This window comes from Anomalospiza imberbis, chromosome 6, assembly GCF_031753505.1.
Source record: "Anomalospiza imberbis isolate Cuckoo-Finch-1a 21T00152 chromosome 6, ASM3175350v1, whole genome shotgun sequence".
Classification (NCBI taxonomy): domain Eukaryota; kingdom Metazoa; phylum Chordata; class Aves; order Passeriformes; family Viduidae; genus Anomalospiza; species Anomalospiza imberbis.
The window spans coordinates 18472848-18498288 of record NC_089686.1 but is presented as its reverse complement, the minus strand read 5'-3'; the positions used below and the strand labels follow the sequence as shown (position 1 = coordinate 18498288).

The window sequence follows — 25441 nt, the reverse complement described above, 5'->3', positions numbered from 1 at the left end:
AAACTCATTGATGATTGATTTGTATGTCTCATTGGCATATGGATCAATGATTATAAACTCAAAACAAGTATTACTAATACCCAGCTTCTCTTATGACATATTGTGATAAAGAGAGAGGCACATAAGCCACATTTTGTGCTACTTTGACTTTGCATCATCTCTCCACACCTTATGTATCTGTTAAGCTAACAGAAATATTTTAGTCCATAGACTATGAAGCTGTCAAGTACATAGTATATAAATACTGGTGTTTGGTTCCTGATTCTACTTGATCAGTTGCAAAAAAAAACTAGAGCTCATGTTAGCAAGTAAGAGGTCTATGCTTTTCTCTAATAAGATTTTAAAAAATCCATATAAGTTACGATGTCCTTTGAGCTCAACACAGTGCAGCTATATTCATTTTCTTTTGTTGTACCCTCAAGTGTAATCATACAATGATATGCTTGTTCTTCTATTACATTAGAGCTATTTGCTATGAATTTGTGTGCTTAAAAGTTCTATGTTCATAAGACAGTGATATTCTCTCATTTTTTAACATGAAATACTGGCTTTAAGGGTGAAATTGCAAATGTTCTCTGATGAATAGAATATTAATGGAATATGCAGGGTACCATGTATAAATGACTATGACTCCAGTGCTATGTGCACACAGACAGCTTGGCCTATATTCATTCTACTTAGCTGCTTTAATGTACATGACTAAATTAAGAGCATGATTGCTGTAGGCTGTCTGTGTTGCTATTGGAGAGAAATGAGCTGTTTCAGATGTTTCTTTAAAGCATATGAAATCTGAATCAGGCTCTGAATGTGCCTCTTCCCACTGAACAGAACCTCAGGCAACCAGATGTCCAATTTAGGACTAAGTGTCTAATGCTAAGATGTTATTCAATTTATGGTGGGAAGACCTTGGACCAAGGTTGTTACACATTATTTATATAGCACATAGAATCAGTCTTCTGATAGAAAGACAGAGTCGCACCTCTGGAACTTGACAGCAAGAGTCTAAGATAAGTGGAAGGGAAAATAAGCCAGGTGGGAATGAATAGCCATATCTAGTTTAAAAATATATGACTGATGTCCCCTGGAGGAAAAATGAAACAGCATTATGTCACATCTTCTATGTGTTAGGAAAAAAGCAGAGATACGACAAGTGAGATGGTTTGGAATTTCAAAAGCGTACATACCTTTGTGCATCCTACTCTGAGGATAACTAGGTTTTTCTCGACAGCTTCACTGTGGTGCACATTCTACTATATCAGAGTAATTCCCTGAAGAATCCTGCTTTTATGTTATTGTAAGTATCCTAAACCATGAATTTGAATAATATAGGAATTTGAAGAATTCGTTTTGTATCTATGGCACAATACCTATTCTTCACCAGTTGGTGGGTGTTCTTTACCTGGTTTCCCATCTTCAGTGATCCTATTCAGCACATAGCTGGAAATAAGGAAATTTAAATCAAATTGCCAGGGATTAGGTTACAGTGAAAGAAAATAAAGTACGGCCCATTTCTAGAAAGTTGCTTCACATGATGATAAAATTGGACCCAGATCAAATGGTGCCTATGTGTGTATATATATATATATATATATATATATATATATATATATATGTATTACAAGAAAGTGCTATTGAGGTAATTCTTTAAAGATTTGGACAATTTTATATTCACATTTGTGATTACATTGTTAATTGTACAAAGGAATTTCTGCACCGTTCCATATTATGTTAGGAGGCCTCCAAATCATTGAGGTTTTTTATGGTTGTATGATATATGTCTGGAATTTTTTTCCAAGAGATTCTTTACCTACTTCATTTGAATGTCATTGGTATTTTTATGAATATTAAGCTCACCTTCAGATATTACTTAACTAGCTCTATTGGTAGTTACATGAGGAAGAGGAATGCTAGTATTCAGTTGCTGTTAACTTTTCCTGATTTCCTGGATGCCTAATCTAAAGTGGGTTCTGTTTCTCTGGGCAAAGTGCCCAAATGGTAAAACTTAAGTTTTATACGTGTGGGAGACGAATGGGAGTAGCCCATACACAAACATTTGCACATAAATATAGATACTTTTTGGCAGACCAGACACACAGAGAGAATTTTTCCACAACAACCCTTTTTATACAGTTTTACATTTCATTAACTTACAAAAAAATCATTAATACATATACATTTATCAAAAAAAGCTCTGCCTTTAAAACAGCCTGATATGAGTGAATTACTCATCTGCTCCAAAGGCTTCCTTGCACTTAAAACCTTTTTAAAAATATCTTTCCTCTTTCTTAATTTTGAGGACTATCCTGTGGCATCCTTCCAATATCCTTGATTTAACACCTGTCTGAAGGTTTTATGTCACAACATGATCCTGTCTCCAGATAGGATTAATCTCTTCATATCAGTCAAGAATATCTTGTGGAGTGGCCAGAAGGTGGCAACAATATAGTTCGTTTAGGAAGATGACAGGTCAAGGGGAAAGTGGTGACTAAACAGTTCACCTTCTGGTTCTGTGCATAAACTCTTAGATCAGTAATCCAAGTTTGTGATTTTTTTTTTTTTTTTTTTTTTTTTTTTGTCCCAGGAAATACTCCTGGTTGTGAACTCAATCAGTAAATTAAATATCTATACTGAATGATACCATGTGTATAGAATTACACTGTTGCAGTATTTGTCAGTGTCCCAAGAGACTTCCAAGAAATACTGAATTATATATTAAAAAATAAAAGGAAAAAAAAAAAGGGAAAAAAAAGTAGTGCAAGAGACATTATCCTGCAGAGTTCCTGACATGATTTGCATCCTGCAGAATCTCACTGAGAATCTAGTCACTATTCTTTTACATGTCACCAGTGCATGGTTCACATTGCTGAATTGTCCTGCTTTTTGGGTTTTTTAACCCTTACCAAAGATAGGCAAAATGGGTTTGGAAACAAAAAAAACAAACTATGTCTCTTGCTTCTTTAAAACTGAGAAGTGTCTTAGAGATGATTGGAAAGGTTCCAAAGCTTACATCTTATGGCACTGGTCTTTATTGCCCCAGGCTATCAGATCTACCCATGTAGGTTGGATCTAATTAAGATACCTGATAATAGAAATCTTAAATGCTAAATCTAGGAAGTACTTAAGCTGTTCACACAACACGACCAAAAGAATCTTCTGAAGACATCATTTTGGCAAATGCAAAAATGTACGTAAGTCTTACGAACTCCTAAAAATGACCATGGGGTTTTTGGTTTTGTTTTTCTTTTTCTCCCTAAAATACTTAGGACAATTCAACAAGCACAGATTATTTTTTCAGTTATGGTTCACATACTACTTCAGCATGCTTTGGGTAAATCCTGAAGTTCTGAATCGATAGACCCTCAATTTTTCAGTGCCAGTCACAGAAAACACGATTAATGGTGACAATGTTGATGAAAAAAAAACCATATTCTTAAATTAAGTGTGTACTTTGGGCATTAGTATTATGCAAATACCATAGTTAAGTTAAGCATGACAGTAAGGATGGCCAGGGGCCTGAAGGTCATGACATAGAAGGGAAGGCCAAGGGAATTGTCTTCGTACAAACTTAAAGTTAGGGGAGGTCTTACTGCTGACTACAGCTATACAATGGGAGATTGTAGAGAAGGCAAAGGCAAAGTTTTTTAGAAGTAAACAGTGATAACATGAGAAGCCATAGACAGAAGTTACAAGAAGGAAAATTCTGAGTAGCTATTAGGATTTCCTCCTCTCCCTCTTCAACCTTTGGAAGAAGTCAAATCTCCTTCTTTGGAGATATTCAGAACTCAATTGGACAAGACCATGAGCAACCTCTGTTAACTGACACTGTTTTAGTACGAGGTTGGACTGGATGTCTCTGGAAGTTCCTTCCATATGAAATGATTCTGTAAGTTCTGGAGCGAATTATGAATGCTAAGTGCACAGACTTTACATTGGAGAATAATATGTGTGGAAGGGATAACCATATACATCCTATACTGTTTTCTTACCCCTTACTGAATATTTGTGTGCCTTTCATAAGATTTTCTGCTTTTTATTACAGGCAACCTAGACTCCAAAGCCAGTAGCTATACGTCACACCAAAATCAATCTGTCAGTTTCATTTATTGAGAAAATACAGCAAACAGGAAAGTGCTAAGTGTACAGTTTGTGAGACATAAGTATAGTGAAGCTGAGTTATCCAGCAGCTTCTATTCAAACCAAATATTTTAGCTATAATGCTTTGCTGTGCATTTTGCCACACATTTGATAATGCATAAGGTAGTTCCATCTCCTTCTGCTGTGCTGAATATTTTTTTTTCTTAAATGTTGTATATGCATTCATTCATACCTTTATAAGCATATAGGTGAACTTCCATCTCCAGATGCAAGATATTCTTCAGAATAGGTACAATATCTGACTATTATTCATGATAAGACTAACTATTTGTTTAAAATCCAAGCATACTGAATTTTATAATTCATAATCATACCTATTCAAGCATGTTAGTGGCTTTAATGAAATTTAGCTCATAGATAGGGCTTGTACTGTCAGTGATACAGCTTTTCAAGTGATGAGATGTCAGTAGCTGCCATATACTTTTAAATTACATTTAGTCACTTATGAGCTTATACTTCATATATGTCATTTTTCCTCCCTTGTGACCAGGGGAATGATTGTCTGATGGTGCCAGAACTAATTCTGCCAAGGTTTACATCAGAGTAAAGTTTCTGTGCCACCAAACTAATTCTGAATGAGTTTTATTGCTGGAATATCATCAGAAGGATAGCAGGTCTAGGCTGGACTGGTAGTTTTAGCTTCCAAATTCAAAGTCAAGCTAATATTTATTTCCCAGTCAGAGTCAAACAATATTTTGCCTTGGTTGTTTAGCAAATCAACAGTATAATTCACATTTTCATTTGGATCCCTATACAGTGCCTTCTTTCACTCAAATTTACTTGTAGAGCAGGAACATGAGACAAAATGAGATCTAAACTGTGTTTTTATGGTTTTTTAGAGTTCAAATGCCTATTCTTTGCTTTTAAGTTACTTAGCTCCTTCTCTGAACTCCAGAGTAGTCAAAAAGCCCCAAACCTGCAAAACACCCAAACCCAAAAACTCAACCCCTGAACTTATTTTTATAACATAAAGTAGAAGATTCTGCCAAAAATCACATACTCTCATTAGGGGTTTCTCCTTATTAAGATCATAACAATAATTTCAGACAAACTTTCTTCAAGTATGGAAAAAATTAAAATAGCTTTTAAAACAGGACAGTGTTGAAGCCACAAAGGGAGGGTTCATATTAATCTCTTTGTCTGGCTATTTTTATTTCATATTTTGGCTGGACAGAATCTTCCAGATCTGTAAATCATTACAAGAGTTTTTAATATCATATTAGCCACATCAAATGCTATGATAACACAAATGGCAAGGCTTTTAAGATACTAATGCAGGAGTAACATGGCCCAAAGGGCCATAAATAAATTTAGTCAGTGCCAAAAATTAATACAGGTCTGGGGAAAAAAAGTCTTTCTTTTGGAATTTCAGGTTTCTTTCCTGCTTAGAGCATTATTATTCTTGGCTGAGTATTTATGACTATTCTGCTGCATGCCAATGGATATATTGATGTACATGCATCTGAACTCGTCCTCAGAGGATAACATACAGGTAAACACAGAGACACTTTTCCTTTTGGCTTTACTTTTCCCATGTGATTAATTATCTTTGTTATGCTATGAGGCAATATTACTGCAAACAGGTGGAACAAATGCAGTCATGTTTGGAAAACCCTCCCCTGTCTGCAAACCAACAAGCCACAAGAAACTCACTAACACTGCTGCGCATTAATTTAAAAGGGTTGCCACTAAGTCCTGTGCCAATTTATTTTTCATTTATTTATATAATATTGGATGTGGAAATATACAATTTTGACAGGATATTAGAATCTGTACTCTCTGATCGCTTTCTACCTCCATAATCATGCATTTTATGTGGCAGAAAGGAGCAAAGCTCTCTGATTTAAATTATTTAAATCCATCTGTGTGAAAAGACATGACAAATGCAAATATTCATGGTTAGATAGGTGCTATGACAAATGTTCTAGTTACTGTTATAAGTTTATTTGAAACACATGGCTTGATTTTAATACATTCAGTCTCTTAGTACCTGAGCAAACTATTCCAATTTCATAAGTCAAATACCTAAAATAGTTCATTATTCTGAAAAATTCCTGTGATAAAATACATTTCTAGATAAGTATATGTTGTATTGACTGTGCAAAAGAGGTGAATAATAAGGTCTTTACAAACAAAGTTAAATGCATTCTTGGTGGAGATTAACCTGAAAATATTTACTTAAGAATATCGTTCTTTAATATGTATCGCAATGAAACTCACATTTTTTTCTGCTATGGAATATATTGTGAATGCTACCACTTAACACAAGTCTGTAAAAGAAAATAAACAATTATAGTTATCTTTATGCTAAAAAAACTTCATAAATTTCAGAGGTGTTTAGCATATACACCTGCAGGCAGCTAAAGCAGTTCATCACTAATCCACACAATTCAGTCAGCTACAATTGGCTATATACACTGAGAAAACAACTATCGGTGTAGGCATGGCTTCCTTCCAAGTTATCTCTCCTCTAGATCTGTATGAGAAACCTAGGATAACTATAGGACTATCTGAGAGATATAGTGTCTCTTAAAGGCTAGCCCGGTTTTCATAGTAATATTACCAAATTTAAGTGATATTGGTCTAATATTGAGAAGAAGAATAAGCCCTTCAATACTTTAGTTGCAGTGAGATGCTGCTCTGTCTGGATATATTTGCAATATGGATGCAGGAACTGCACTGCAGAGCAGATATTTCTTTTTCCCATGATCTTCCAGACAGTTGGAAACCAAAACTCTCTTGGTGTGTCCATGTATCTACCTGAACAAGAGACTATGGCACCTCTACTCATATGTGCATGATGCTAGCAAATGTGGTATTTCAGTCTACATATGTGATGATATACATGTGTGATGATATTATAAACATGTATGTGATATTACATACGCATATGTGATGATAATATAAAAGGAAAATAAGATGAAAGGATAGCTTTTCCAGGTCAGACTGAAAGGGATCATCTATCCAAATCTCCTTTTTAGAATAGGAAAATGGATGATAATAGATAATGGGAGAAGGATAGACAGGCTGTAGCAGTATTTTTTTCAATTCTCCCCACACTAGTAAGTTGGAATTCCACAAGATATGTCACAGTCCTCAGAGTTAACCACTGTTGTAATTAATAACCCTAGATGAAGGGTTTTTTCTGCAGAAATATATCTAGATATTTTTGAAATTTTTATCCTCCACAAATTCTTGTATCAGTCAAAGACTAACTATTCACATCACACCTCATTTTGTCTTTTTCATACCATCAATTTTTACTTTCATTACTCCCTAGTTATTTTATTCAAAAGGAAAGTGTTGGTCTATAGACCACTTAGAAATCTATTCCCTACTTAACTGCTCCTTTCCACACTGAAGAGTTTTTTGGGATTTTTTTTACTAGGGAGAACCAGAAATTCTGGCAGTGTTCAATATAAGGACATATACATAGAGGCATAAGCTTGCTAGGAGATAGAAGAATTGACTTTTTTTCTGTTTGTCTAGACACAAATGCAGAGAGGTTTTATTCATTATCAGTGATCCTAAGCTCTATTTAAAAATAGAAATAAGAGTTGTCTTCAGGTATGGCCTTACTATAAAATCTGTTAGATTCAGGCAGGAATTTAGTGGCAGGGATTTAGGCAGGACTTGTGAAGAGGTTGGTTCGTTAGTTTGCTCGAGCCTATAACTTCGAAAAGGCAAACTTTCCACCATAGGTTGTTGAAAACAAAATCCTCAACCTATCATATTTTGTTTACAATGTTTCATCTATGAGCATTCAATAAACACAGACTTGCTGAGAACAGGAAATTGAATTTGCTAGGTTGAGAATTAATCATTAAAAATCATAAAACCGACTTCCTGCCTTATCATGAAAATGTCATCTTTACATGTCTGAGAAGCCTAGGACTTCCTTCAGGCTAACAAACAAAATTGCTTATAAGAAAAACCTGTTTCGAAAGCAAGGAAAAGATAATTATGTTAGTCCTAACTATCACTGAAGAAAGGAATATATGCTGACACATACCTTTAAACAGATCAGATGAGAAATAGCACAACTGAAATATATTAACATATGATATTATACAGACAATTATACAGAAAACATGTGACTAAACCCCATGTTTTCCATTAAGTTGTGGATCAAATGTAAGTATTCATCAGTTCACCTCTGATCTTTCTTTAGAAAACCTTTCAGAATTTATCCTTATTGAAAATGTAATATGTTATTTTATAGAATGATAGAATATCCTCACTTTTAAGGGATAACTTTACCAGGAGCTGAATGAGATGAACTGGCCTGTAGTTTCCAGGGTCCTCCTTCTTAACCTTCTTGAAACTCAGGACAATGTTCACCAGCTTCCATTCAGCTAGGACCTCTCTGGATTCCCACAGCTTTCCCATGAGGTGAAGCAGAGGGGGAGGCACTGATCTCTTCTCTCTGGTGAAGAGTTGCAGGACCCAGAGGAATGGCCTGGAGTTGTGTCAGGGAAGGTTTAAGTTGTCTATTAGAAAAAGCTTTTTCACCCAGAGGGTGGTTGGGCACTAGAACAGGCTTCCCGGGGGAGTGGTCACAGCACCAACCCTGAGAGTTCAAGAAACATTTGGACAATGCTTTTGGGTACATGGGGTGATTCTTGGGGCTTTTCTGTGGAGGAAGTGTTGGATTCAGTGATCCTTGTGGGTCCCTTCCAACTCAGATCATTCTCTGATTCTGTGATGACATGTCCCCTAAGTCTTCTCTTCTTGGGGCTGAAAAACCCAAGTGGCTCCAGTAGCTCCTTGTATGGCTTCACTCTTTTTTAAAATTTCTTACTCACGGCATTGCCAAAGACTGAGGTTTAGTAAACACAGTGGCCTACGTTGTAATAAAGTTAGAATCATCTTTTATCATTCTAGGCAGGTAATGGAGATTTTTTTAAAAAAATCTGGCAGCTATTGTGTGGCTATTCTTCCAAAAAATACAAACAGTGATGGTTCCCAGTAGTTGTCTAGTAGCAATTCCTCTCTTCCTATATAAGGTAATGAGAAGCAAGCAACAATCTTTCTCCATCTCCTACATAGGTTCTATGCAGTCTTTGAATTCTCAGGATTTAGTAGTCTGCTGGAAAATCTCAGTTTCTGTTCTTATGATCCCCCAGTGCCCAGACTCATTCTGCTTGTGGAATTTTAGCTGGTGTCTTCATAGTATATGGATTTATGGCTCTTTTCCCTCAAATAATTGATGTGTATCAAAACAGCAACATACTTTGCCATCGTGTCAGGCCAAACAGGAATAGCCAAAGTTATTATTGATTTTTTAATGTGCCATGGCTGCAAGTGATGTCAACAGGTCTCATGGGAGACAGCTTTCGGTATCTGCATTATGGTTCTGCAGATGGAAAGTAAGTGGGAGGCAGCTTTCTTACAGGTCCTCTTTAAGGGTGGTATAAATATAGATTTCAGCAGGACATAAGCATCTGTCTGTGATTAATTGTAGCTAGATAAAAGAAACTCCCTAAGTCATGGCATTTTGGTTCTGGCTCTGATTTCAGACAACAGAACAAATTTAAGCCCTCATATCTTTAAACCCTTGTTAGATATGAAATATTTGTAAACAGAATGTTGGCAGAAACTTATTTTAAGCCATCCAAAACAGTCATACTTGATACATCAAAGTGAGATTATGTATATATGTTCAGGAGGATATATTCTCCTCAGCAAGCTTCTCAGTACACATAGGCATCACAGCTCTGGAGGAGTTTGAAAGCCTTCTTGTCTCCCCTGTGCTCATGAGTTGCCAAACTGTCAGTGCTTGCTTTTGTTCAGATGTATGAACTCAGTATGTTATTGAAGATAAACTTCTTACCAATAAGGTCATTATCTATGTTTTTAACATTTGTTAAGAACTATTTATTTGTACCATTGGTTGTTTTCAGATCAATGGTCATACATTCTAGCAGACATCTGAGGCTTTAAATACTTGATTTTATTTTAAATGCATTTTACTTTATTTTGGATAAAAGTATCTTACTGGGACCTGAACTGTGTGATAAAATCATGCATTTTTCAACTCAACAGAATCACCAGATGAACAGAAGATCTGCAGCCCTTTTAAAGAAACCTATTAGCTAGAAGTATTTCAAAAGTCAAAGATTTATTAGTCAAGTAGGAAAGGTTATTTTTTTTAGATTCGTTTAATACTCTACAAGACTTTAGGAATTTTAAAAGGTCCTTAGATCCTTACCCTCCTTTAGAATAAAGTTTCTTGTAGTTATCTCATTGAGGCACACATAAACACACACACACACTGAGCCCATTAATTTTGTGATCTATGCTATGCAACTTTGCAGCCCTCTCCAGCTGTTCCATAGTTGGTGGAAAAGAAGATATCATACCACTTATAGACAGATTTGAGTGGTATTTCCTAAAGAAATCAATACCAGCAGTATGGCTTAGCTGTGTCTCCAATCAATGAAACAACAATTGCTTCAGCCTCTCTCTTTTATTTAAGGGAGGTACTTGGAGTTCCTGGCTCCCACAGGTTGAAACTTGATCTTCATTTTTTCCTCTCTTTTCTTTTAAAAACAATGGCTGTTTTAAACATTCTGTCATCCTAGGCTGTACCTTGTACAGTCCATTCCTCCACATTTTCCCCAGCTGCTGAAAGAATACTCATGGGTCCAGAATGACCTGTGCAATCCCACTTAGCAGAGCATACAGTTTCTGCATAACTGTGTCTTCTCTTCAGCAAGACAGTGCCAGCTATACTCAGTGAGCTGAGAGGATTTTTAACAGTGTGGGAGACGAACTGCAGCATCTGGAAGAAAACTAATTGAATCTAGCAGGGTTCTTTATTTTGTTTTAGTCGAGCTTTCGCCCTGCTGATATTACTGAAACCACTGTATTTAGAGCTAGGAATTTTAATACTAAATTAGGGGATGGCAGAGAATGACAGCAACAATAATTAAATAACTGCATTTATAGTGGGGTGATGACTTAAATGCAGCTGATGAACTGAGTTAGAAGGAAGGATATTTATGCAAATGTATGGGAAATGCAGGAAAGAAAACTATCCTTCTCTGCAGGACTCATGTCCTCTCACATGCTACCTGACAAGATGCCTTAAAACTATGACTTTAGAAATGTTAATCCTGTGAAGAGAAATGCTACATTACGAAGACTAACAGTAAATGAAGGGAATTTTGGCATGCCTCAGAGCACTCCAAATAATGGTTTGTCATACTGATGTCAAATCTGAAGTAATCCATTTTTTAGTATGTGTATAACACTACCATTTTAGAGATTGTTTGGTTTGCAGAAACTTTTTTGTCCTAAGGCAACTCAAGTGGCCCCAGAAACTTGATATTAAATTTCAAACAGACTTTCCCTGATGTACGGATGTAAGCCAGATGACCTTTACTGAACACAAGCCTTTTCATTTGTGATAAGAAAACAATTGACTTGACCGAATGATTTAAAATTTAAATATATAGACAAAAGTTTTTTTTTCCAAACTTCTGCACAGTTAGGATTTGAAATTACTCTGCCATCCCCTGATGATTTTCACTGAGACAGTTTAAAATAGTTAAGAGAGGAAAAGATCCATGATACAGAAAGTGTTTTTACTTAAAAAAATAGCATACCAGCTAACAAAGAACTCCAAATTAAACCAAATCAATCAAACAAACAAACAACCAAAAAAAAATTCCCTTACTGAATACATTAGGATAAATTGCTGGGAGGCTACAGATAAAGAAATAGGGAAAAAAAAAAGATTTTTTTTTTTTTTTTTTTTATTTCTACTTCTTTGGAAAGCAGGGAGAATGTGGAAACAATCAGAAGTATACATCAAAGTCTGTGATTTTATGTAAACATCTGTCTAGAAAGAATATTAAAAAATTTAAAGCCGTTTACTAAAAATGTTTCTTTTCCATGCTTTGGTAACGTATTAAAGTTTGAGACCTGTGGAAATATGGTATCCCATTGCTAAAGCTGCTTTCCTCACACTTCTTGGTCATTATTCTTTAGCCCTGGGTGTGTATACCCAATGCTCTTATACATTTCTGCTATCCAGACTCCTGATTTTACAGCTTGTTGTTTAAATTTTATTCCTTTTGCCATCCAGTCAAACTCTCTGTTCTTATTCTGGTTCTTTTAGGAGTGTCCTATTTTACTCCTGAACTAAGATTGCTCTGTATAAACCCCCCACTTATTTATATAAATAACCCACCCCAATTTATTTATATAAAGAAATATGATATTTCAAATTTTATTATTTTTTGAGAATATGAGTAGAGAAAAATTTTACTACAGACAATATGAAATAATAAGGTAAATAAAATTCAATGTAACATTTGGATTCTATCTCCCAGATGCTATTAGCACAGTTTTCCACTGCTGAAAGGCAGAATTGACAAAAACAGGTTCACTAATGGTACTGATGTTGAAAATCTCATTATTACACTCAGATATTACATCTTAAGAAATTATTTCTATTATAATTCATAGCAGAATGGAATTATGACAGTCTCTTCACCTATTACTGATTATTACTCATTAGTGTTTATAAAGGAATTTCTGCTTGCAGAAACTGTAATTTACTGCACAGAATTGCTTTCTCAGCAGCTCCCTTTTTGAAAACATCATACTCAGAAAGGAAATGCATCTTTTACAAAAATGTAACTAAAAATATTCATATTACTGCTACTACGACTGCTTCCTATTACTGATCACTCATCATATTGATCAATCATTGGAAAGAGTGGTAACAACAAAAGACATTAGGCTACCTATTAAATACTTACAAATTTCTGAATCGAGGACCAAAGTCTGATTTAGATGCTGATGAACATCCTTTAGTTAGGTTAATTCCTGGCATCAGGAACTAGGGAATTATCCTTGCTAAATTTGGACCTAGCCCCCTAATCATAAGAAAAACATTGAAAATCATAAAGAAAAAAAAGAAAATTAAAACTCATTTTTTGAATAACAACTTTGTAATCTGAGAGTTCTTGAGGTAAAATGACTATGTAAATTCAAGAGATTTTTCATTAAGTATGGAATTTTAGACAGAATCTTGTTACTCTGTAAGGCATTCTATTTCAAATAATTGATTAATTGTATACTATTCTAACCAAATATGCAATCTGATTTCTTAGAAAGTTACTTAGGTGTCAGGGTAAGTAATGGTTTCTTTTGTAAATTAAGGTGTGATGATCTGTATAACAATTCAGAAACTTTTAGCTAGAAAAGTTTTTCAGCATATTTTCAGTATTACCCAGACATTCTTTTAAATAGATGGAGCATTTCAAACACTGGAGGAACATTGTTTGTGATTTGAAATTGACATCTTTACCTGGCTGAAATTTGATAGTGAGATAGCCATAATCATAATCATAAAGAAGCATCCTGACTTTGAATAACAAACAGGGTCATTTCTGCAAATTAGAGACAAGTTTTGAGAGAAGATTAACATCAGAATTAAACTTGTAATGTAAATGGCCTCAGGAAAAGCAAATTATTCTTAACTAAGCAATATGAAGCCAGTATTGGCAGTAGTTATGATTTTAAACCAAACCACCTGCCAAGGCCTCATTCTCTCAGTCAATTCCATTTTCTTCAATTAGATATAAACAGATAAAGCCCAAAGGATTTTAGCAAGAAGATAAATGTTAACTAATCAAATCTGAAATAACGTATGAGCTCTTCTTTGTCACTTGTCTCCTTGAGCATCTGGTCTCAGCTACTGCTACATTGCTAGTGAACAATGAGAAAAGGAAGTTCAAAGCACTGATTTATGCAATAGCTCGTTTGGCAATTCTATTTGCATCTGGCTGTATTAAAGAACAAGACAGCCTTCATTGCATGAAATAACCTGACTGCAGAAAATGGGCAAGAGTCAGTAATATTTATAATGCTTTTGCAGTAACAAACTTAGAGTTCTTCTGTGCTTTCTTCCTGGAAACACATATTCTTCCTGGGAACATTCCTGGGAATAAAAAGCTAAGAGCAGAAATCTATTTCTGGAAAGCATTAACCTCTCTAGGTTTTGGTGTTAACCCTTAAATAAAGATAAGCGGAGATAAGCGGAGAGGAAGAGCTTCCTGGCAAAAGGGTAAAAGACCTTTCCGATAACAAAATATTTGTAACTAATCCAGAAACTCTATAAAGGCCATTTGTATGCTGCCTATATACACAAACCCCTTAAAATTAAACATTTAATCAAGTAATGAGGGGCTATTAAAATAATTTACATGGCAATGCCTTCTTATCGAAGAAACTGTAACACTCAACTGTAGAGGAAAAAAAACTGAAAGAAAAAATTCAGCTTGGAGGCAGTTTTTTTAAAATTATGATAAAGTTCAAAATTAATGAAGTTTAAACTGAAAAATTATGCTTCTACCCGGAAGTCCACCTGGACTACACAGCATTTTTTTTTTCTAAGTGCAAGAAATTATACACAGAAAAGATTTTATACAATATTCTTGCATAACTTTACTTCAAGGAAAAACAAAGCACATACTTTTTTCCCCCTCTTCTTAGCCAAGAGATGGCTATCTGGATTCAATCTCTTCTGTTTAGCACTAGGATATGCAAGTATCTTGATGCAAACTCCCTACCTTGATTTCAAACTGATTAGACATGACAGCAGTTTCAATCTCAAAGCCATACAGCAGTGTTAATACACAGTGACGTCCAGGATGATGAGTCCTTCTAAAAGGAGGTGATCTTTTGCCTCCTGCTGGTTAGCATACATTTATTGATCCAACAAATGAGAATAAAGGTCTTAACCTCTCTAGCTTATAGCCATGATTTCAGTTTTAAAGAAAAGCGTGCCCTGCCTACCCAATTAAACCAAAAGTATGAAAGGCCTCATCATTTCTCTGTTTCAGCCTGTGCAGTGTGGGAAGACCAGTGAGAAAATGAATAAGGAATCTTACTACATCCTGCAGCTCACTTATACCTCTGTAAAGCATGGACTCTGATCCTTGTCTTCCTACTGCATGCTCCATATACTCTCCATTTCAATGTCAGTGTACAAAATACTTCCCTTTGGAAACGTGACTTGGGAGCACAGCAAACTCCTTTGGCCTCCAGTCCAACCTGGATCTGGTCAAGTCCTACCATGGCAGTTTATGCACATTATGATGTGTCACTTCTGAAGTCAGTTAAAATAACTGCATTCAGACTCACACTCCTTACCTTATTACTGCTCCAATACCATTAGAAAATTGCAATAATCACTCCTTGATACCTCCACAAGCCTTCAGGTCTATATGGGGTACAATTTGAGTCTTCCTAATTCCACACAGCTGCACAATTCCTTTTTTTTTAGCCTTGGTGTAATTAGATCCCAACAGCTGCAGGGCAAGAGCTGTCACTCCATTGTGACAGTATCCAGACCAAGTGTTACCTGCCCTATGAAATAAAAAAGTTCTTCCCTTTGATTCTTTTCACTGAGAGTAAAATAAAGACTTCATGAGATAATCCCAAAGCAGTCAGAACCTCAAAATAATTCCTTTGCTCTAATTACATGTTTATTTTAACTGACATAGAGGTTTTGACCTTTAACCAAGCACCTTATCAGGAACAGGCTCCTTATGATTAAAAGATGACATAACTGGTTCGAGTTAATTTTAAAATTAGACTTTTAGGTTAAAACTAGAAGGGAGGGGTCAAAATCAGTGAATTTTGAATAAATAGACATTAGAAGACTCTACACCAACAGCTTTTATACATGAAGTAGAATGGATATGGCAGAGAGGCAGTGGAATTGAGCAGTGCACAATTATTTCAGTAAAAATAATATGACCACCGTATATTTTATTAGGTAAGTTAAATACATACTATTCAAGCTTTGGCTTGAGAACTGTTCTGTTGGAACCATGTAAGGATTTTTTTCAAATTAATTCAAGACTAAATATGTTTTTGTGGTTTCTGATATACCTTAAGGGCACTTTTTGCTCCATTTGGCATGCAGGAGGGAGGTGAGAAATATAAAAAATAAGCATAAAAGTTGAAATATAGAAGATATCTTTGAAGGAAGAAAGTTATTAAAAAGCATTGCTTGTGTCTGGTCTTCTGGAATGGCCCAAAAGTGAGACACTTAAACCAGCCTATAAATTGAATTTAATACATTATATTAATACATTATAAAGGGCATTTTTCTATGCTTTTGTAGTGGTTTGACCCTGGCTGTAGGCCAGGTGCCCACCAAGGCTGCTCTATCATTTTCCCATCCTCAGCTTGCCAGAGGAGAGAAACACAATGAAAAAATTGTGGGTTGACATTACAGTTGTGGGCTAAACTGACTTGACCCAGGATAAAAGAATTTAATTTATTTCCATAGCTATCAAAGCAAAGTAGGATAATGAGAAATAAAACCAGATCTTAAAAACACCTTCCCCCTACCCTTCCCTTTTATTCTTGGCTCAGCTTGACTCCCAATTTTTCTACCTCCTCCCCTCCAGTGGTACACGTGAATGGGAAGTGAAGAATGAGAGTTCTGGTCAGTTTGTCATTCATGTCTGCCACTGCTTCCTCCTCACCCTACTCCCCTGCACCAATGTGGAGTGGCGTTCCCTAAGGCTCACTATTGGTGCCAGTCCTGTTTAATATCTTTATCAATGATTTGGACAAGGGGATCAAGTGTTCCCTCAGACAGTTCACAGCCAGCATTATGTTAGGCAGGAGTGTTGATCTGCTGGAGAGTAGGAGGACCCTACAGAGGGATCTGAGCAGGCTGGATCCATGGGTCAAGGTCAATTGTGTGAGTTTTAATAAGGCAAAGTGTAAAGTCCTGACTTGGGTCACAACAACCCCGTGCAGTGTTACAGGCTTGGGGAACAATGATGGAAAGTGTCTCAGCAGAAAAGGATTTGAGGATGCTGGTTAACAAACATGACCCAGCATGTGCCCAGCTGACCAAAAAGGTCAATGGCATCCTGGCCTGTATCAGAAACAGTGTGACCAGCAGGACCTGGGAAGTGATGATTTCCCTGTACTTGGCGCTGATGAGGTTGTGCCTTGAATTCTGTGTTCAGTTGTGGTCCCCTCAGGACAAGATAAACATTGAGGTGCTAGAATGTGTCCAGAGAAGGACAACAAAGGTCATGAAGGGTCGGGAGTGAAAGTCATATGAAGAGTGGCTGAGGGAGCTGGGAGCGTTTTGCCTAGAGAAAAGGAGACTGAGGGGAAACTTTATCGCCCTCTGCAATTACCTGCAAGAAGGCAGGATGGGGATTGGCCTCTAATGCCAGACAACTAGTGACAGGATGAGAGGACATAGCCTCAAGCTGAGCCAGGCAAGCTCAGCATGGATATCAGGACAAGTTTTTTTTCACTGAAAGGACTGTCAAGCTTTGGAAGAGGCTGCTCAGGGGGCTGGTCAAGTCACGATCTGTAGATGTGCTTAATGAGCAACTGTGTGTTAAGGTTTAGTTGGCATCATGGTGTTTGGTAAATGGTTGAACCTGATCTTGGAGGTCTTTTTCAACCTTAATTATTCTGTGATTCTGTCAACTTCTCCAACATGAGTCCTTCCCACAGGCTGCTGTTCCTTGCAAACTGCTCCAGCCTGGTCCCTTCCATAGCTTGTAATCTTTCAGGCACAGACTGCTGCAGCATGAGTCCCCTGGGATGCACAAATCATCCCAGCAAGCACCCTGCAATGTGGGATCCTCTCCCTCTGGCCACAGGTCCTGTGAGGAGCCTGCTTGAGCACAGGCTTCCCAGAGTGCCACAATGTCCTTCAGGCTTCCACCTGCTCCTCTGCAGGCTCCAGGTGGATCTCTGATCCTGCATGGAACCCCATGGGCTACAGGGGCACAGCTGCCTCACCATAGTCTTCACCATGGGCTGCAGAGGACTCTCAGCTCCAGCCCCTGGAAGACCTCCTGCCCTTGTTCTGCACTTGTGTCTTCAGAGTTATTTCTCACATATTCTCACTCTTCTCTTCTCTGGCTGATATTTTCTTCTATGCACTAAGATGTTGTTTGGTTGTTTTTTTTTTTTTTCTTCTGAAATATATTATCCCAGAGGTTCTACCACAATTAGTGATGAGCTCAGCCTTGACTAATGGTGAATCCATCTTGCATTGATTCCCTTGTACATAGGTGAAGCTTCTGGCATCTTTGCAAAGACATATTTGCAGAAGGCCATTACCAAAACCTTGCCCCACAAACCCAATACATCTGTATACCCTCTTTTCTCACACTGAACACACAAAGTGATTTTTTAAAAAGGAGGTGGAATGGTCTCAGAACTATAGTTCAAGGATGTCTGTTTTTCCAAATTGCAATGTTAAGTTTATTATGGTAAAATTAAAACTAAAAAAGTTACATTTAAGGCAGTCTGGATACATCATTTGTTTGCTCAAGTAGATTTCTGAGTAAAAATGAACATTTTTTTAAAGCAGAAAATAGCCTCTTATTTTCACTGATACAGCCACTCTGGAAAATCAAACCATTAATTTATTTGTGAAATGTTTTCTACTTAAAATTGAATATCTTATTTTTCATAAAAGTTCCACACTTGGTATTGAATAAACTATTAGAATAATTGCATGGACTAATGGTCAATTACTTTGGAATATCTATCAATTACCAGGTCAAACATATACTGTGAACAATATGACCTACTGTCCCATATAATCCGTTAATAGATGTTTTGAGTTTTGCTGATTTTATGTTAACTATATAAAGTGCCATGCATAAGTTGGTCACTGTTATGAAAGGCAGTGAAATTTATTTTCTTAGAAATTGTGACCACAGCAAAGATTTAATTCTCTTCTAGTTGTACACCAAAGCCCATATTATACTGAGATGCCATCTTTTACAGCTATCACTACTTCAACATCTTCTTTTTGCAAAACAAGTTATCGGCAAGGTTGCCCATTTCTCTATCCTGCAGCACAGTGATGGCATAGGAGAGATATTTTACATCAGCATTTGAGTGGACAAAGGGATGTGCACTTGTAGCTACAAGTCATGAAGGTGATTGAAAAATAAACAGGATAAGCCCAAGGAACAGCAAATAGGTTAAAAGCTGATAATACTGTTAGGGAAGAAAGAATTTTAAAACGTGTTAAACCCCAAGGAAGTAGAGTTATGATAAGGATGTGATGGAATATAAAAGCTGATTTGTAATCCACATTGTTCTTCCCTTTGAATGTGAGAAGTGAGGTATATCAAACTCCTGGTCAATATGTTTAGCTTGACAATGATGAGTCATCTAGAAAAAGGTGGACATTTTGAGTATGTTATTTTGAGATAAGTAGACAAACTGAGACTTGCTTATTTTTCTTTAACCAATTTTTTTATAAACTTTTGTAACAGTTAATATGAAATCTCTTTGTGTAATATACTGACTGATTTTGTAAGAATTTTAATGTAACTTGCATAGAGAATGCTTTGGCTGGGAAACATCAAAGCATACCACAAAATGATGATAAGCCTAAAATAAGAGTAAAAAAGCACACTCTGATAGTGCCTAGCACCCCATTACGTATTATGGGCTGTCACTAAAAAGGTCACTGAACATAAGTAAATATCAAATTGAAGTGATTACACACATTTCTTTAAGACAGAAAACAGTGAGTGTTCTTACTATCCCCATTGATGAAAAATCATAAAAAAACACACATAATTTTCACATTAGAAAACCAAAGGAGGAGATACTTTCCATTAAAGTCTAAAGCAGTCAGTGTTTGGGATAAAGAAAACTCTTCCTAAAAAGTCAATGAATTTTGGTGTCACTAAGTATTTGTAAATCATTATTCAACCTCCACTAGCTCTGTAAAAGGGTATAATTAGAAATTTTGTGCTTGTCATACTTCCACTGTGCTCATCTGTTCATCACCAAGGTAGGCAAGTGCTGGTGGTATCAGTACTGAAGCAAGTGTTTAAAAGAATAACAGCATGGCAGTGAAGCACAAGGAAAGGCAGTATTAGTTGTAAGTACATCATACCTCGAAGACAGGATATTTAGAAAATTATCACAGAATACTGAAGCAAAAGCTTAGTTTTTATACATGTGTATGTATGAATCAGTGTTATATAAGAAATGTATCTATGCAAATAATCAAGTTTAAAAAATAATTCATCTCCCATTATAAAATTCACATGGATTTTTCTCACCATTGCACTGTAACTGTTTTCTTTGTCAATGAACAGCAGTAATTTGCTGGCAAATAATCTTTTTTACCCCTGTCTCTATAGGAAATATTTCTGGGGAAGATAGACAAAATATATATCAGAATTATCATAGCCATAGAGCAATCATAACTATAGCTGGCTAAAACATGCAATGTCCAATTCATGAAAGCTAAAGGGGAGCTCACATTAGTTCCCATAAGATGAAAACTCCAAAGTTATAGTTCCTCATGGATACAAGGGCTAAAAAACTTGCATAAGCTCATCAGAACTGGAAGGTCCCTGGCAGTAATGGGCTCCCCAGGCTTTACTGCTTTTGGTGAAATTGATTTTCTCTTCAGTATCCTGTTTGACATGCTTTGAAAGTGACAGGCCAATTTCATTGTGCATCAGCATTCCCTGCTTCCCCACTCTCTTCTCCTGTTGCCATGCATGAAATGAAACAACTGCCTCATGAGCCTCTCAGACTCCAGTTTTTCAGCCCTTCTGTGGTCCCTAGATTTACTCTATACCCATTTGGCAATTTGTTCAATGTATTTCCTCCATGAAGGACCCTTGATTCCCTTCCCCTGTACATCTGTTAGTTCCCTTCAAGATCCAGTGACCTTAGAAACACTGTGCCCTAGCATGGAAAACAAAACCCTTGGCATGGACTACCAGGATGGAAAACTGTGTCACTTTGGAAACCTCCTTGGCAGTGAACATAAACTTGGTGGTTTCAAGATATCTTTACACAATAAACATAGCTGGTTTTGAGATGAAAATTCACTTTCACAGAAAATAAATCATAGATTCTAATTACAGCAATGATGCTAAGGTAAAATACAATTTCCACAACCCACTATAATATTTTTTTTTCTTCAGAAAACATCTATATGTAAGTCAGTTCATCAAAACCCAAGTAGAACTATTCAGGTGGTTAGTTTTATTTTTCTCTGCTCTTAGTTTCTTTTAGTAACGTAGCTAAGCATTGCGCCATCTCTCCTCTCCTCTCCTCTCCTCTCCTCTCCTCTCCTCTCCTCTCCTCTCCTCTCCTCTCCTCTCCTCTCCTCTCCTCTCCTCTCCTCTCCTCTCCTCTCCTCTCCTCTCCTCTCCTCTCCTCTCCTCTCCTCTCCTCTCCTCTCCTCTCCTCTCCTCTCCTCTCCTCTCCTCTCCTCTCCTCTCCTCTCCTCTCCTCTTTTTTCCTACCTATATTGTGTTCCATATTCACTCTCACTAGCACCACTTCCTTTTCATTTTTGCAACAGATGTAAAGCTGAGTTGCAAAGAGAACAACTAATTGCAATAAAGACAACTCCTGTTAATTTATGTGGGAACACAGTCCTTAAGTGTGATTATTTGCTATTTTGAGAAACTTTGCTGTCACATTTTGTCACTTCTTAAACATCTCCAAAAAGTAATGTGATTATCCAGAAAATTACTGAACTACGGAGCATCCTTTTATTCAGAAATTATGTCTGAATTTTGATAATTATAGTTTAAAATATTATTTTTAATTACATGTCAAGATAAATATCACAGTAATTGTAACAGTAGATGCAATATAAAATTTAGGCTTACTTTACAAAGAAGCTTACCATATGACTGCATATATGAATGGCATGTTTATATAAGATTTATTGTTATTTTGTGGGTTGGATAGCTCAGGCAATATGGTAATTTTAAGCTATAGCTATCCAGGATATGTATATGCTGGCTATATATATATATATGATGAAAATATATGTAAAACATGTACAGAGAGAAAGAAACAAAGGAGAAAGAAGGAGGGTGTGTATGCTAGGCTGAAACAGTCTGGATGGAGAAAAACATTAGAAAAACAGTGATGAAAAAATATACTGTCCCCCCAGCAGGTTTTCTATTTTTGCAAAAGTTTTTAATAATTTTGATGATTTTCATAACACTGGATCTTTTTTAAAGTCAGTGAAGTTACTTTGACATGGCACAACCATTAAGTGAGATGAGAATTATATTTTCCCAAAATGTGGTAAGAAAGGCCCTATTTCCTACAAGTACTTGAAAACATAACATATTTAATAATTAATTAAGAATGAAACTAAAAGAATTGCCCAAAATCTCTAGTACTGGTTCTAAGTATTTCATTATATTCAGCAAAGTTCTCACTTCATAAATTATTAAATTGTAATATTATGAAAATATCACTGAAATTCCAAATTTAATTTACTAATCAGTAGCAACTGTTCCTTCAGTTAAAAATCTTTAAGTCATATGTCTGGGAAAAAGGGGAAGAAAGGCAAACATGATAATGAAGGACCCTGAATGCATACAGCTTAGTGGTCTATCAAAATTGCAGCATACCTTAACTCAAATTTGCTAATGGTGTGGAAAAAAATTAAATGCTCCATTCCCTAGCCAATTTGCTTCTTTCTGTGATTTATAACCATTTAAAACAAGCAGATGGCAGCATTTGCACTGGAGGGAAAAAAAAGGTATTTCATTATTTAGGTACAAGCTGTGGTACCTTCCAGGTTCTCTCTTACAGTTCATTTGACTGTGGACTTGACAGGTCCCTTTATGACCTGTTTCTATGGCCTGAATGAAAGTAGAAGGTTGGCTGGGTCTTGTCTGAGCTTGATGAATCAACTCCTCCCATCCTCACTTCCTCCTAAACTGACACAGTTGAATTCCTCATGAGGTGGCTCATTCTCTTTCCATGGTTGCTCAGGGAATCGAATATTCAAGTTTAACTCATTGTGACAGGCTGTGTGCCAGGTGTCCTTGTAATGTTTATGTCTTCATAATTGTACTGCACTAATGTTGAGCAGCCAAGGGTGAAAAGCAAATTATTTGGAAAAGTTTCAAGGTCAAGAGTCTCCTGCATTATCAGCTGCTCCCACCAACATTTTCATCCCAGATCTCCTCTCCCTAACAAAAAGAAAATAACTGTATTGTGATTTGTCTGACAGAAAATATCATATTAGACCTTGTTCCAATATGACAGGACTCTTATTTCTGTTCATCTTTTTTTAATTTATCCCATTACCCTGTGTAAGCAGAATGAAATCCATGAAAATATTTTCTTCCCTTTTTCTTTAAAACAGGAATTCCAGCTTTGCAATGGTGAGCTGTATCTAGACCACTAGATACACTGGTCTCCTAATTCTTTCTCACAACGTGTTTGTTTTATCTTTTGCTTTCTTCATGTTGGTTCTAGGAGAAGAACTTTGTCCCACTCAAGCTGCTTTGCTTTCTCTAACAGACTGAATGATCACCAGGGAAAGGATCTGAGCCTGACTGTCCCACATGAATGCTGCCAAATCACACAGATGGTATTTTCTTTTTACCACTGTCTATTGAATACTTAAATAATTTTCACAAGGCAGAATTGTTTCACTAGGGAAGAAATAGAAAAAGATGTATAGTTCAGGATTCCAGCTGTTTAATTATTATAGATCTTTCTCAAAGAAAAAAAATGGAAGAGCACAGCTGAAATCCTTCCTTTGTGCCATATATGGAGAAGCTGGAAGTTTTCTCTCAAAAATCAAGGAAAACAAGCTGGGCAAAACCAACTGCTCTTCAGACATCATCAGATGTCCTCTCAGTGTTGCTACTAGCTTGACTGTGGCAGTATATTTTTGTACATTTGTACAAAACTGATTTGTACATTTTTCCAGAACTCAATTTAATTCAGATCTTAAGTGTTACACAATTCAGCAGAAATGCAGGTGCTGTGAGAAGTAGCCCTTTCAAGATTTTGACATGGTAGGCATTTTGGCTTTTAAAAAGGTAGTTTGATGCCTAAGTTCCCTTTGAGAATCCAGTTTGTTTATACATTTTTTATTTTATATTCTGCTCTATTTCAGCATCATCTTTTCCTTTGCGTTCAATGATTGTTAGGGAGAAATTTTTGCCTTTTGTGAGTTTTTCTGAAAGGAAAAAACTTTTTATGAAAAATAGTGAGGATCAATTTCATTCAACCTATTTCTTGCAGTCTCCTGCCCCTTCAGTTTCTGCTGAACAATCTGGCACATTTGCAGTTTCTATTAGCTAGTGACACAATCTTCATTGACAGGCCTCGAATGCTAATGGATTTCTCTCTCCCTTATGCAGTGAAATTAAATAGCATCTCTAAGTCCATCAGGAAAGCTGACAAATACCAACTATATAAGAAAACAGGCCAGGCAACAGCCTCAAGCTGCCAAATGTTGGCAAAGGTTTTTCATATCTTAGTGCTTTCTCTACAGGGCTCCTGGGGGCTGCCAGGAGAATTCTCTGAGCTAGCCATAGCTGTCATTTTCACTTGACTAATGCCCCATGTTGGACAAGGAATAAAGGATCTAATAGTTAAAGTACCCCTTGCTTCACATAAGCAGCATAAATTGGCTAAAACACAACACAACACACTGCAGATTAACACTGCACAGCTTGAGGTATCACAACCCCTATATGAGCCAAGTGAAGTGCAGGCTTAATGGCACACTTTAGAGCTATACAGATAGCTGTCCCCATTAGGCATTCCTCTCTCTGGGGCCTGGTAGTCTTCACAGTCACATCTGCTGGGCTGATTTTTGTACATGCATTGATCTTTGTTCAACAAGGCCAACACGTAAAAGTATTGATCTCTCAAATGGCTTCTTTCTTAAGGGAATGCTGCTTAGATTTTTAGAATCATAACCTCATCAGAGACAGAGTTAGCACACTGCTAGAATGGCAGATTCTGTGCAAAAAGCATGATGGTTAATTCTTAACTTTTAACTCTCTTAGAGTGTCCTTTCCACCTTGAGCAAGGAAAAAACAGCACTTATAAGCTCACAAGAAAAAAAAACATTAAATTCTTGAAAGAAAAAAAATATGAACAACTTTATTGTTATTTGATAATGTTTTCTTTCCTTGGTAAATGTCTGTAGGAATAATCAACTCACCCAGAATTAAAAACCTGCTACTGTCTAAACAGAGAAGAAATTACCTTTGGAAAAAAAAAATCTTAAATATACACAAGTCTCGAAATTTCTCTCTCCTGTTTAAGGGGTGCTTCTTAGACTTGTCAGACAAGTTTCAATGGTGTCATATCTCCAGAAAGAGAATAAACTTACCAAAGTTCACATTTTTCTGTAGGTAGCTACAGATTTTATTTGGAGTGGAATTCTGTGGGTGTGTATGACAGGCTGGCAGAGGAGGACGCTTGGTGTTTGTTTGTGTTTTGTATT

General features: G+C 36.4%; 1 long non-coding RNA gene across 1 annotated transcript; it reads right to left on the bottom strand.

Annotated features, from left to right (window-relative positions):
* Window positions 1-12954: 12954 nt before the first annotated feature.
* Window positions 12955-23177, bottom strand: LOC137475408 (uncharacterized). The gene is made up of 3 exons (XR_010999873.1): window positions 22756-23177; window positions 20259-20331; window positions 12955-13043 (listed from the first exon to the last, which is right to left on the bottom strand). It is a non-coding gene; the product is annotated as an uncharacterized lncRNA (long non-coding RNA).
* Between the last annotated feature and the right edge of the window lie 2264 nt (window positions 23178-25441).